Source organism: Oryx dammah, unplaced genomic scaffold, assembly GCF_014754425.2.
Source record: "Oryx dammah isolate SB20612 unplaced genomic scaffold, SCBI_Odam_1.1 HiC_scaffold_24, whole genome shotgun sequence".
NCBI classification, from domain to species: Eukaryota; Metazoa; Chordata; class Mammalia; order Artiodactyla; family Bovidae; genus Oryx; species Oryx dammah.
In genome coordinates this window covers 19565140-19578321 of record NW_024070208.1, presented here as the reverse complement: position 1 = coordinate 19578321, position 13182 = coordinate 19565140, and the positions used below count along the sequence as shown (strand labels likewise).

General features: G+C 41.2%; 1 long non-coding RNA gene across 2 annotated transcripts; it reads left to right on the top strand.

Moving 5' to 3' along the window:
* Positions 1-325: 325 nt before the first annotated feature.
* Positions 326-13110, top strand: LOC120883076. 2 transcript variants are annotated; one of them, XR_005725660.1, is made up of 4 exons: positions 326-904; positions 1631-1726; positions 12477-12775; positions 12894-13110. It is a non-coding gene; the product is annotated as an uncharacterized LOC120883076 (long non-coding RNA). The 2 variants fall into 2 exon arrangements; XR_005725659.1 differs by lacking the exons at positions 12477-12775; positions 12894-13110 and adding an exon at positions 9452-10407 and having other exon boundaries at positions 350-904.
* Positions 13111-13182: the final 72 nt, after the last annotated feature.

Here is a 13182-nt window from a genome sequence, read left to right as displayed (position 1 = left end):
TACGTTTGCAACCACAAGTGGCACGCCAGAGCCTGAACCAAACAGCATAGTACAATGCCCTTTTGTTGGAAAGGAGGACTGTGACTCACCCCATCATTTTCTGTGTGCGCAGAAACCACGGCCTGCACAGGCGCGACCAGGCCAATTGGTCGGTGCTTCGCTGAAGCCCCAGGTTACCTGGAAGCTGTCCCGATAGCGAGCTCTCCAGGGTGGGCGCCAGAGGGACTGCACAGAAAACTAACGATTAAGGTTAACAGGGGCCAGGAGGAGATCTATGCATTCGGATATTGAATTAATAAGTAACAAGTGCATTAAAAATATGTGACCAAGACCTCTAATGCATTAGTAACAGGATGCTAGTTTAGCTTCCCGACTAGACTTGGTTGGATTTTTTAAAAACAGAATTTTATCTGTTTGTGTTTTTCAAACTAGGCCAAGAGGCCTCCTCGATTTCTAAAATACAAAAATTGTTTCTGTTCCTCTTCTCAAACCAAATCAGACTCTGGACACACCCAGCAGCTCACTGTGTCTTTTAGTTAACTCTCTGTCGCCTTTTACTTTAGAGAAAGTTCTGCTGGTAACAAAACCTACTATACTAGTCAAGAGGGAAAAGGACTTGAAGGAAAAGGAAGAACATGTTTTTAATAATTGTTCTCAAAACATATGAGGATAAAAAGTAAAAGTGGAGAAATATACCACTCCATGCAGGAGCCACTCTGGACAAGTGTTTCCAAGCTATGGCCTATAGGTCAGCCATCATGGCAACCAAAGAAGAATGTAATTACAAATGAGGACCTGTGAGGAATCTCTAAGGGTCCCACAAAGGGTACAGTGGAGAAAAGAAATCTGTGCAAACGAAGAAAGGCAACACTGGAACCTCATGAGAGCAGAGAAGAAGAAAAAGGTGAAAAAGGAGAGAGAATGAGGTGGGAAGCAGAGAGAAGGGGTGACTGTGAAGAGCCACAGGCAGGCTGCATCAGGGTGAATATCTCACGTTTATAATTTAATGTAAGTAATGCGTGGCTTTGTAAAAAAGCAGGCCAGGGAAGAAGAACTTCAGTGTTCTCATACACATACACATAGAGTAAATGTGAAAATGCAGACGGTGCAGAAGAGCATAATGTAGAAGTGAAAGTCTCTCCCCCACCAACAAACAGCTATTAATGGTGGAGCAGAGGTGCAAGGGGTGGGGACAGGCAGGAGGCCAGGCAGCCCTGAGACAGCAGCTAGAGGCCAGCCCTGGACATTGTGGTTTAAACCGAAGGTTTTCAGCTAATGGCTTCACAGGAAGCCCTTACACAGGCTTCCCCCACCCCTAAAAATCCTCGCCTAATTCTCAGCAAATGTGAGAACTGTGGCCAAAAACAACAGCCACCTCGCTATTTGATTTAATCAGAAAAACAAACAAACATTAACACCTCTATTTTTATGCATGCCTGATATGTTAAGAATGTACCTGTAGCAAATTTGAACAGAGAGCATTAAGCTTTGTTATGTACTTAAACTGAGTGAAAGTGTGTGTGACAAATATACAAATGTCACTCTCAGGACCTGGGTCAGGTGGTGTGTGGTAGTAAAAGCTGGCCAGTTATGTCATATTTATATCTCTGTCCTCTGTCCTAATTCACAGGAGGTGACTGTGGGAATAAAGATGAGGCTGGAGAGGAGGAGGTGGTGGAGTAATGTCTTATGCCTGGTGATAAATGAAAATACTGAATTTCCACAGGTATTTTAGGATTTCACACATCCCATAGAGAGGTTAAGATAGCATTTTCTCATATAATGTTAACATAAAATAGTTAATCCTGAAGAACGATGAACATATTCCCTATTAAAGAAATAACAATAATACTGTTTATGTAATAAATCATGAATAATAGATATTTATCAGAAACAGAGTCTCCTTTATACAGTTATAAATGAGTTCTAGTTGTTATTTTAATAATAATCCTTTATATAATAATTCTTTATGAATTATTAAAGTACCAGTTTCACCTTTACCTGGAATATCTAGCAAAGTTAGGACTTGAATAGTCCTCACTGTATTGTACATATTGTATCTCTGTATACCTCTGGGGCTTTCCCGATGGCTCCGCCAGTTGTAGGCAGATGGTAAAGAATCTTCTACAGTGCAGGAGACACAGGAGACCCGAGTTAGATAAGAAGATCCCCTGGAGGAGGAAAGGGCATCCCACTCCTGTGTTCCCTGAGTAATCCCATGGACAGATGAACCTGGTGGGCTACAGTCGATGGAGTCACAGAGAGTCAGGCCCAAGTGAACACATGGCACTTGGCTTGTTAGTGGGTTGATTTATACCCTGCTTTGTTGAACAGGAGATTTAAGGTTGCCCAGTGCCTTTCTCATCAGACGTGCTAAATAGTCTCCAACTGCACGCTATTAGGCTGTATATAAATATATGTATCACTAATGCAATGAACGTGAACTTGGGCAAACTCCAGGAGATGGTGAGGGACAGGGAAACCTGGCACGCCAAAGTCCATGGGGTTGCAAAGGGTCAGACATGACTGGCTAACTGAACAACCACAAGTATATACAAAAAATATATGCCAGTTAGAGTGATCATAATGTTAGATGACTACATTTGAATAATATTAAATACTAAAACACATGGTAACTGAAATGGTTTCTCTCTCTCTATCACACACACACACACACACACACACACACACACCCCTTGTTTTTAACCCCATAGCTTTTCTGAACAAAAACAGAAGAAAAATGCAGAAAATATAAAGCCAAGCTGGAGTGGGTCCTATGCAGTGAGCTCTTTGGGGTCCCTAGCAGAGACATACATTCCAGTCTGTTTACAGTCATCCAGAGTAAGACAGCAGAACAGGGACGTGAAGACTTGAGAAGACTTAGTCTTGTCAGCATCGTCCTTTCAAAGAGCTATCATCAGACTCCTTTTGATTCTAAAGGGAAAAGAATAATAACACTGTTCTTCTTAGGGAGCTAATTCCTTCTGGCTGAAGTAGTCAAACCACATAGCTCTTTCTGTTTATTTACAGTGTTGTAACTGTATAACAGGATAGAAGTACCAATGCATTCAATAGATAAAATACTCTTTATTTAAAATAAGGGAGGATTTCCTGGGGGTAGCATAAAATTAAGAATGTTATGGTAATTTTGTAAACTATCCAGGTGTAATTACCGACCAATAAAAATAAAATATCTCATAATACTCTTAGTTTTCACTAGATATTGGTTTATAAGTCATGGTTCTATTGTTTACCTTGTCACAACAAAGTCTTTAAAACCAATATTCTTTATTTGTTGATATGTACTAGGTGGAAATCTTTATAATCCTGGATTTTACGTGCAAAAAGCTGCCCAGATAGGCCCCAGCTCTGGGTGTGCGGTGCGTACGGGCCACGGGAGCATCCTTGTGATCCTGGGGTCTAGGTTGGCTGGACCTTTCCCAAAGGACCCTGAAATAACACAGCTAAAAGTGGAGAAACAGAAGCTAAAATCTCAGCTGATAAGATGAGCCTTGCATGAGGTCAGAGGACAAGTAGTCATCAGTAAGAGAACAGTAGTGATTAGAACCGGAAGTTGAGAAAAAGCACAAGGCTTTATGAGGGCTAAAACAGTTCAAAACTAAGGCTCTAAAGGACAAAGAGTGAAAGAATATTCCCCATCCCCTGTTTTTAGTCACTGGTTTAGGGGATGATTTAGGGGGTTCCCAGGTGGTGCTAGTGGTGAAGAACCTGCCTGCCGATGCAGGAGACATGAGAGATTCGAGTTCAATTCCTGGGTTGGAAATATCCCTGGAGAAGGGCAGGGCAACCCACTCCAGTATTCTTGCCTGGAGAATCCCACGGACAGAGAAGCCTGATGGGCTAGAGTCCATAGGGTTGCAAAGAGTAAGACACGACTAAAGTGACTTAGCGCACATTACTGATGTAAATTGACACTGAGAAATTCATGGCCACAAGCAACCAAAACGATGATGATGGTGGTGGTGGTGGTGGCATGATTGGTGTATTTTCTCCCTGAGTTCCGGACGGGTGATGCAACAGCTCTTAATCAAGAGTTGGTTGCTTTTCTGGTTTGATTGAGAAGTCACTGTCACAAGCATCAGAAAAACTCAAATAGTGCATTCTTTCCACGGGCCTACATGGGAATTAGAAGGTAGCCCGATGAACAAGGAATCCAATGGCATAAGGTGATGATAGTTTAAGGGTCCATCTCTCTGTTGGAGTATCTTACTCCCCCACAGCATCTGCATTAGAGCTGGATTTGCCACTGGGACCAGGAATGCTGAAAGGGAGAATCGAGGGGACTAGGAATTGTTTCTGCATTCTAGGGAATGTGGAAGATTTTGCAGTTTCTTTTTTGTAAATTGGAGGTATGACACCACCACCACCATCACCCGCCCCTCCCCCCACCAAAAACAAAAACAGAAACCTCCTAGGCTCTAGGAATGGAGTCTTGTAGTCCTCAGTGGATAATATGGTCCTGTCAGTTTTAGCCTCAGCCAAAGATGAAGGAACTAGCATTTCTTATAGAATTAAGAGATCGAAGATACTATTTACTGAAAATAAACCATGGATGGAGGATTCAGGGAAACAGGGACAAAACTGTATCCTCAGCACCTGAACAGGGCCTGGTTCACAGAAGGTGAAGATAAGCATTTGAAAATGAATAAACAAATAGATAAACCAGAAAACCAAAATACAGGTAACCAGTTTTAAGTAATAAAAACCCTGAGAGATCAGAATCCAGGAAATTAGATTCAGTCTCAAAGGCTATCGAGCCCAGAAATCAGAATACAGGTCTAATCATAACAGTGGCTTCTTTTGCATTTCCTGCTGATCTAGGATGAAATTAAATTTCTAGATTTTTTTCCCCAAACATTTTATTATGCAAATTTACAGCAAAGTTGAGAGAATTTTATAGTGAATACTGTGTAATTACCACCTGGATTCTACTATTAATATTTTACTATACATGGGTTTTTTCAGTTCAGTTCAGTCGCTGAGTCATGTCTGACTCTTTTCTACCCAAGGGACTGCAGCACACCAGGCCTCCCTGTCCATCACCAACTCCCGGAGTTTACTCAAACTCATGTCCATTGAGTCGGTGATGCCATCCAGCCATCTCATCCTCTGTCATCCCCTTCTCCTCCTGCCTTCAATCTTTCCCAGCATCAGGGTCTTTTCAGTTCAGTCAGTTCTTCGCATGAGGTGGCCAAAGTATTGGAGTTTCAGCTTCAGCATCAGTCATTCCAATGAATATTCAGGACTGATTTCCTTCAGAATGGACTGGTTGGATCTCCTTGCAGTCCAAGGGACTCTCAAGAGTCTTCTCCAACACCACAGTTCAAAAGCATCAATTCTTCAGTGCTCAGCTTTCTTTATAGTCCAACTCTCACATCCATACATGACTACTGGAAAAACCATAGCTTGGACTAGATGGACCTTTGTTGGCAAAGTAATGTCTTTGTTTTTCAATATGCTGTCTAGGTTGGTCATAACTTTCCTTCCAAGGAGCAAGCATCTTTTAATTTCATGGCTGCAGTCACCATCTGCAGTGATTTTGGAGCTCCCCAAAATAAAGTCTGTCATTGTTTCCACTGTTTCCCCATCTATTTCCCATGAAGTGATGGGACCAGATGCCATGATCTTAGTTTTCTGAATGTTAAGTTTTAAGCCAACTTTTTCACTCTCCTCTTTCACTTTCATCAAGAGGCTCTTTAGTTCTTCTTTGCTTTTTAAATTCTTATTCATTCATTTATGTATTTTTGGCTGTGCTGGATCTTCGTTGCTGCACACAAGCTTTTCTCTAGTTGCTGAGAGTGCTCTCTAGTTGAGGTGCTTGGGCTTCTCACTGCAGTGGCTTCCCTGTTGCAGGGCTCGGGCCCTAGGGCTTGGGCTTAGTAGTTGTGGCGCACTGTCTAGCTGCCCCTTGGCATGTGGAATCTTCCCACACCAGGGATCAAACTATGCCCCCCACATTCACAGACAGATTCTTAACCACTGGACCACCAGGGAAGTCCTGCATGCGATTCGCATGCATGCCAAGTCACTTTAGTTGTGTCTAACTCTGCGCAACCCTAAGGACTGTAGCCCACCAGGCTCCTCTGTCCATGAGATTTCCCAGGCAAGAGTACTGGAGTGGGCTGCCATTTCCTTCTCCAGGCATGTGGAAGGATCTTCCCAACTCAGGGATCAAACCCGTGTCTCTTTACATCTCCTGCATTGGCAGGTGGGTTCTTTACCACTAGCGCCACCTGGGAAGCCCAATATAATCTCTATATACCCTCAAGTGCTGAAAGATAACACTGGAAGAACCCCTGCTTTAGAAGCAAATAGTCCTAATATCTGGTCCTAGCACTTCCTAGTTATGCTTTTGCATAACTTAAGCAAAAGCAAAAGTAACTTAATCTTTCTGAACCTCCGTTTCCATATCTTATAAATGCAGATCATAACTTTCACAGTGATGTTATGAGGCTTAAGAACAGATGAGAAACATTGGTGTCTTGCTGATTAGTATTAACTCACATCCAACTGCATTAGCCAGAATAGTTTACGTTTTTTATTTTCATGTGAATTTCTGAGATGAACATCCATATATGCACTTGTATAGTAAATATATTTATATATGAAAAATCTTAATTGGCTATTATTTCAAAATGGCTAATACATAAAAGATATGGTAATATTCAGTTGATTATTTGAAGTTTTGTTCATAACTTTGCTCACAAATAAAGTAACCATTGTGCCAATATGCTTTTCTAGTGAAGCAAAAAAACCATCATGTACATTTTACAGAGAAACACTGATAAAGTTAACAAATATATAATATTTCTACTATTTAAAGGAATGTTGTTATAAAGCCTGATTGTAATTAGAATAAATCATACTCTGATTGGAATTAGAATAAATCTTTTAATTAAAAGGACAAAAGTCTTGTTGTCCTTTACAGAATGGCACAATCACAAAATGTGATTATTTGAGCCACATAATGTTGGAGAAGAATTTATTTCTTAATTATTGTTTATTTCATTAAGCAATGATACAGTTTTGATATAGACCATTAAGATAGTGAGAGATGTCAAAAATCACCTGTGTGATGAATTATAGTCAATATATTATAAGCAATATAGTCAATATATTAAGTCAACACATTATTATTACATAATATGTACATAATTACATAATATATGTATAATATATATAAAATGTGTATAATAATATATACATTAAATATGTATATATGTACATAGTATACATATATTACATAATTATTACATATATAATATAATTATATATGTAATTATATGATAATTACAATAATTATATATATTACATAATAATATATTGACTATATTATATACTTATATTATTATAAGGGGCTTCTCTAGTAGCTCAGATGGTAAAGCATCTGCCTTCAATGCAGGAGACCTGGGTTTGATCCCTGGGTTGGGAAGATCCCTGAAGAAAGAAATGGCAACCCACTCCAGTATTCTTGCCTGGAGAATCCCATGGACAGAGGGGCCTGGGAAGCTACAGTCCATGGAGTCCCAAAGAGTTAGACATGACAGACTAACACTTCACTTTACTTCACTATATTATAAGCATCTGAAAGTAACCTATGTGATTATGAAGTTTTACTGCCTATATATAGAAAAAGAAATGTCATTTAAAAAATTATTGACAATACATATATAGGGATTATCAAATGGTGGAACCCTGAAAAATTATTTCATAGAAAAAGTATACCCTTTTGCAATGTTATTGTGTATGCAGCAAATAACATACTAAGCTACTTTGATCAGCAATCAAAGCAGGATTTATAGCTAACCTAAAATGTAACACTGGCTCCTTCAAGTAATTCATTCCAGTGTTTATCAACAAAGCTTATTAGCCAAAAATCCTAGTGAAAGAGTTCATAAATCAATGAATGTGGCTGTCAATGCTGAGAGGTTTCTTGAACAGATATAAAAGGCACTCACCGAAAAGGAAAAAAATTGATAAATTGGATCTAATTATAATTAAGAACTTCATCAAAAGACATCACTAAAAAAGCAAAAAAAAAAAAAAAAAACAAGCCACAGACTGGAAGATGTTACTGAATGCAAGTTCACAAGTTTGTGTGCCCAGTGCACAGAGGCCAAACAAACCCAAATTGTCAGAGTTTGGAGCAGAGAAAGTTTTATTGCAGGGCCATGCAAGAAAAATATGTGGCTCATGCTCATAACCACCCAGACTCCCCTGGTTTGGGGGGAAAAGCTTACATGGGCAAAACTTGGGGTAAGGGCTGCTGGGTATGAGACTTTCTTCTGATTGGTTGGTGATGAGGTAACAGGGTGGTGCTCTAGGAATCCGGTGAAAGTGAAAGTGAAAGTGAAGTCGCTCAATCGTGTCCCACTCTTTGTGACCCCATGGACTGTAACTTACCAGGCTCCTCCCTCCATGGGATTCTCCAGGCAAGAGTACTGGAGTGGGTTGCCATTTGGTACTCTCCCTGAAGTACCACTGGGTGGGGATTTTGGTTCAGGTAGAACTCAAAGATATTGTTACCTATACCTCTTGAGGAGGCACCAGGGTCTTGCACTATAATTTTCTGATTGTTCCTTTTTGTTTCTACATCCCCTTACTTCCCTGATTAGCAACTGTCTGAATCTGCTCTTTGGTATTCAGGAAGGTCTAGGAGACAGAAGCCCTTTTCCTGCAAATAAGAAAACAGGGGACACAGAAACGCTTTTGTGCACAGGAGGGCCCCACAAGGGTTCTGCTTGCTTTCAAGATATTCATAATATCTTATATCTGATAGAAGACTTTTATCCAGAAGATATTTTAAAACTCTTACAAATCAATAATGCATAAACAATTCAGTTGTTTAAAAAAGGCAGACTTAAATAGGTACTTTATGCTCAAGACAACCTGCTTTGTGTTCCACAGAAGGGAATTAAGGTACACGTCTTCTAGGTTTAAAAAAAAGTGAAAGTGTTAATTGCTCAGTCATGTCTAACTCTTAGTGACCCCGTGGACTGTAGCCTGCCAGGCTCCTCTATCCATGGGATTCTCCAGGCAAGAATACTGGAGTGGGTTGCCATTCCCTTCTCCAGGGGATCTTCCCAATCCAGGGATTGAATCCTGGTCTCCTACATCGCAGGCAGGTTCTAAAGAACCATTTGAGCCACCAGGGAATCCAGGTTGAAAGATTTTGGTAAATCACATATTTTTTATTCCCTGGCATCTTATTTATACAGTACATGCTATTGGTTTTTTTCCCCTTCCTTTTTAATATTAAAAAATAGTTCTGCTTTATCCTCTATTATTATTTTTCCTGTACTTTTATAAAATACCTTTCTTTTACCCCGTTTTATTTTCCCTTCCTATGCCAGATCTCTATATTTTCCATCTGCATCCTGGCTTAAGTGTCTTTTAAAGTACTAAATATCCTTTTCTTTGGGCCATTTAGAGACATCCTATGAAGGACTCTGCTGGAAAATAGTCAGTGGTGCTGCTGACAGCAAAGCTGCAAGATGACTAATGTCTGTGTGTTGCAAGTGAAAGGTTCTCCATGCTATTTGTCTTGTTTTTGGTTGTTGAATGAAGGTAATACACCTTATAATTCAGCAAACCCAGATTGAATGAGTGCAACTAATGCCAGGTAAATTTAAACATCAACTTCTGAGGTAAGGAAGAGAAGGAAGTAAATGAAAATGGGGTATTGACTCTTAAATGTGACACCCTAGGGAGGCAGTTTGCATCATGGTTAAGAACACAGACCAGATTTGCCTGGATTTGAATCTAACTTCCTTTATTGACTATGTGACTCTGGGCACATTTCTTATCTTTTCTTTGCCTCAGCTTCCTCATCTGTAAAGTTGGAGGACAGTTTGACCTCATGGGGTTATTACAAGGATTAATTTAGTTTATTAAAAGTACTTAGAACATTGCCTGGCAATATTAAACACCACATAAATGTCAGTTACTATCACTCAAAATTATAATAATGAATAGATGAAGGCTCCAGAAACATTTTTAGATTTTAGAAGTCTGAGGTTATTTTTTGCATATAGTGTTTCTGATTTTTAAAAGATCACCAATGGGGCTTGGATTACTCCAAGAAAAAAAAAGTGTGGCTTAATACACTGATAAATGAGTTTTTAAGAAAGAAACCATTTTGTATGACCCAGTACAAGGAGTAAGGTTGACTCACAGGAGATGTCTGGCTGGCATGAAAACCATTAAAGAAAATTCTGAGCACAATGTTGACCTCAACTCGGAAACACATGCTTTACATTATTATCCTATCACTTCTTGAGCTCCTGGCATGTGTCACTGAAACAGACTTGTTTTTTTTTTGTAATTTTTTTCAAGTAGTCATTCTCTGTTATTGCTTTTGACTTAGATAAACGACCTTCTAACTAACTATTGGGAAACCTTTTGTAGACTTTATTTGTGATGGTTATGTAAAGTGATAGCTGCGAAAGACTGTCAAAATATCTCTTAACAGTGTGCTTTTCCAAAAGAAAGGACAATTTCTTTGAGAGTAATAATGAAAGGATAATAGAATCCCAGATATAAGAAGGACTAAGGGCTGTGAGCTCATGGATGGCATTCATCTGCCAAGACAGGGAAGTCTGTCTCAGGAGCTAACCGGCTTTGCTTGCTTCCTACCACTGAGTACACTTGAGTGGCTACAACAGGAGCTAAGTACACTGGGCAGTGCCCCAGCAAATGACATTTCTTGCCAGGAAAGACTAGGGCAATTCTGCCTCTACAGTAAAGGCTGATTCACAGCTGTATAAGAGTCTGGCATTTCACTGAAGATGTGACTACCTTGAATGGCCTGAATGTTCATTATATATTCAGTATATGTACTACTTTTAATACTTTCCTGGTGGTTCAGTGGTACAGAATTGGCCTGCAATGCTAGAGACACAGGAGACGTAGGTTCCATGCCCTGGGCTGGGAAGATCCCCTGGAGAATGGCTATGCCCTCCAGTATTCTTGCCTGGAGAATCCCATGGACAGAGGAGCCTGGCAGAGTACAGTCCACAGCCCCGCACAGAGTTGGAGATGACTGAGCACGCATGTACGCAGGCACTACTTTTAGTAATATTTCTGAATATTTTGCCTTATAACAATTAATTTTATTTTATTGTCTAAACACATGAGTTATGGCTGCTATGGCCAATTCAGATTAATGAAACATACAAAAATAAAGTACACACCTGCCTTTTGAACTGAGAGCACATTTAAGAGGATTGTAGCCTTAACTGCAAGAGTCAGAACTTCAGAATTTGAAGCAGGGTGATCTGGTCGAGCAAATACAGGCTTAGGAGTCAAACTGATGGGCTTTGAATCCCACCTTGTTTATTTCCTAGTCATCTGTGTCTACCCAAATTACTTCCCTGGTGGCTCAGAGGTTAAAGTGTCTGCCTGGAATGCAGGAGACCAGGGTTCGATCCCTGGGTCGGGAAGATCCCCTGGAGAAGGAAATGGCAACCCACTCCAGTACTCTTGCCTGGAGAATCCCATGAAGGGAGGAGCCTGTAGGCTACAGTCCATGGGGTCCCAAAGAGTCAGGCACGACTGAGCGACTTCACTTTCACTTTCACTTTCCAAGCCTATTGCTTCATCTGGAAAGTAGAGGCAATATTCACTCTCAAAGGTTTCAATAATTCAATTAGATATACATGTGAAAGAGTGCCTACCTCACACACACACAGAAAATTTTTGTCTCTGCAACATTCTTTTCAAGTCCCCACTCCCTCCCAATGGAAAAAAAACTAGAACACTAACACTTCTCAGAATATTGGTCAAAGTTTTCAGTAAAAGAAAATTTCACGTGTAAAATGACTACCAAGAAAATAGTTTATAGGCAGTGAGGGGTTCAATCATCATCTTAATTATTAATCCTACCATAATAAATCTCCAAGTACAAAGCGCTCAGTTGCTTCAGTCATGGCTTACTTTTTGCGACTGTGTGGACTCTGGCCCTCCAGGCTCCTCTGTCCACGGGATTCTCCAGGCAAGAATACTGGAATGGGTTGCAATGCCCTTCATAAGTATTATAATGAAAACACCATTTGTATAAACATCAGAGACACAGGCCCCTGAAAATTTTCTCCATAAAGGATATTTGTACTCAGGTCACCAAAATGTTGTGTAGAGGAACCCATTACATTGTAAGAGAGTATTCTGCGTCGGGGTTTCCAGGACTTGAAGCCTAGGGAAGCCTTCAGGAAGGAAACCTTGTTTGGGAACAGTGATTTGAGCCAGATTTCAGGTTAATTCTAGATAGTCATCCCACACCATCTCCAGAGGCCAAATGGGATCTGAAGATGGAAAATAGATCGGGGCGGGTGATCTACGTAAGCACGAAGATGACAGGTAATCACCAAGGGAGATTCCTGTATGGAAATAGGAAAGAACAAGCGATAGAAACGGAGTTACTTCCCTCGAAGGCCCCGCATTCTTCCCGCTACCTCCAGGTTCCCATCACACTCATCAGAACTCCATGCCCACGAGGAGGATGAGCTTGGAAGAGGCAGGTCAAGGATCGCCCTCCCGCCCTGCCCAAGGGGTCCCTCCCAGAGTAGCCTCCTGTGCGACTGCGACCGCGCGGCACCCCAAGGTCACGACGAAAAGCTCATCTCTGTACCTAAAATGCAGCAGGACCAACGACTCAGAGCGCAGGATGTGTATTCACAATGCAATCATTAACAGCCATTAATCCTGGGCCTTGTGCGTCTGTTTAGGATTTGAGAACACTCTTCAGAAACCAGTCACGGTAAGGAGGGTGGGGGTGGGGAGCGCGTCAGAGGCTCTCGGGTAGAGGCATAGTTTTCTCAGTCCTGGGCGTGCGGGGACAAGCTTGGGACTCTTCTAAATCGGTTCCCGTTCCCCAGCCAGATTTGCCTCTGTCAGCTCATCTCTAAAGATAATGTTTAAGGTGAGGGAAGCACAGTTTTAAAGATACAGCACCCCAGGACCCCTGAGCGTACAGTGAGACCAGCCAAGCTCACGAATCCCTCAGTTATCAGGACACACAAGCTGGAATTTGCAAAGGAAAAAAATCCTCCTACGCGCAGGCGCGCGCCGTCCCCGTGTTGTCCGCCAGGCCACCACCCCCTTCGCCACGCCACGCCACGCCACGCCACGCCCCTAGCCACGCCCTCCCCGCCATAGCCCCGCCCT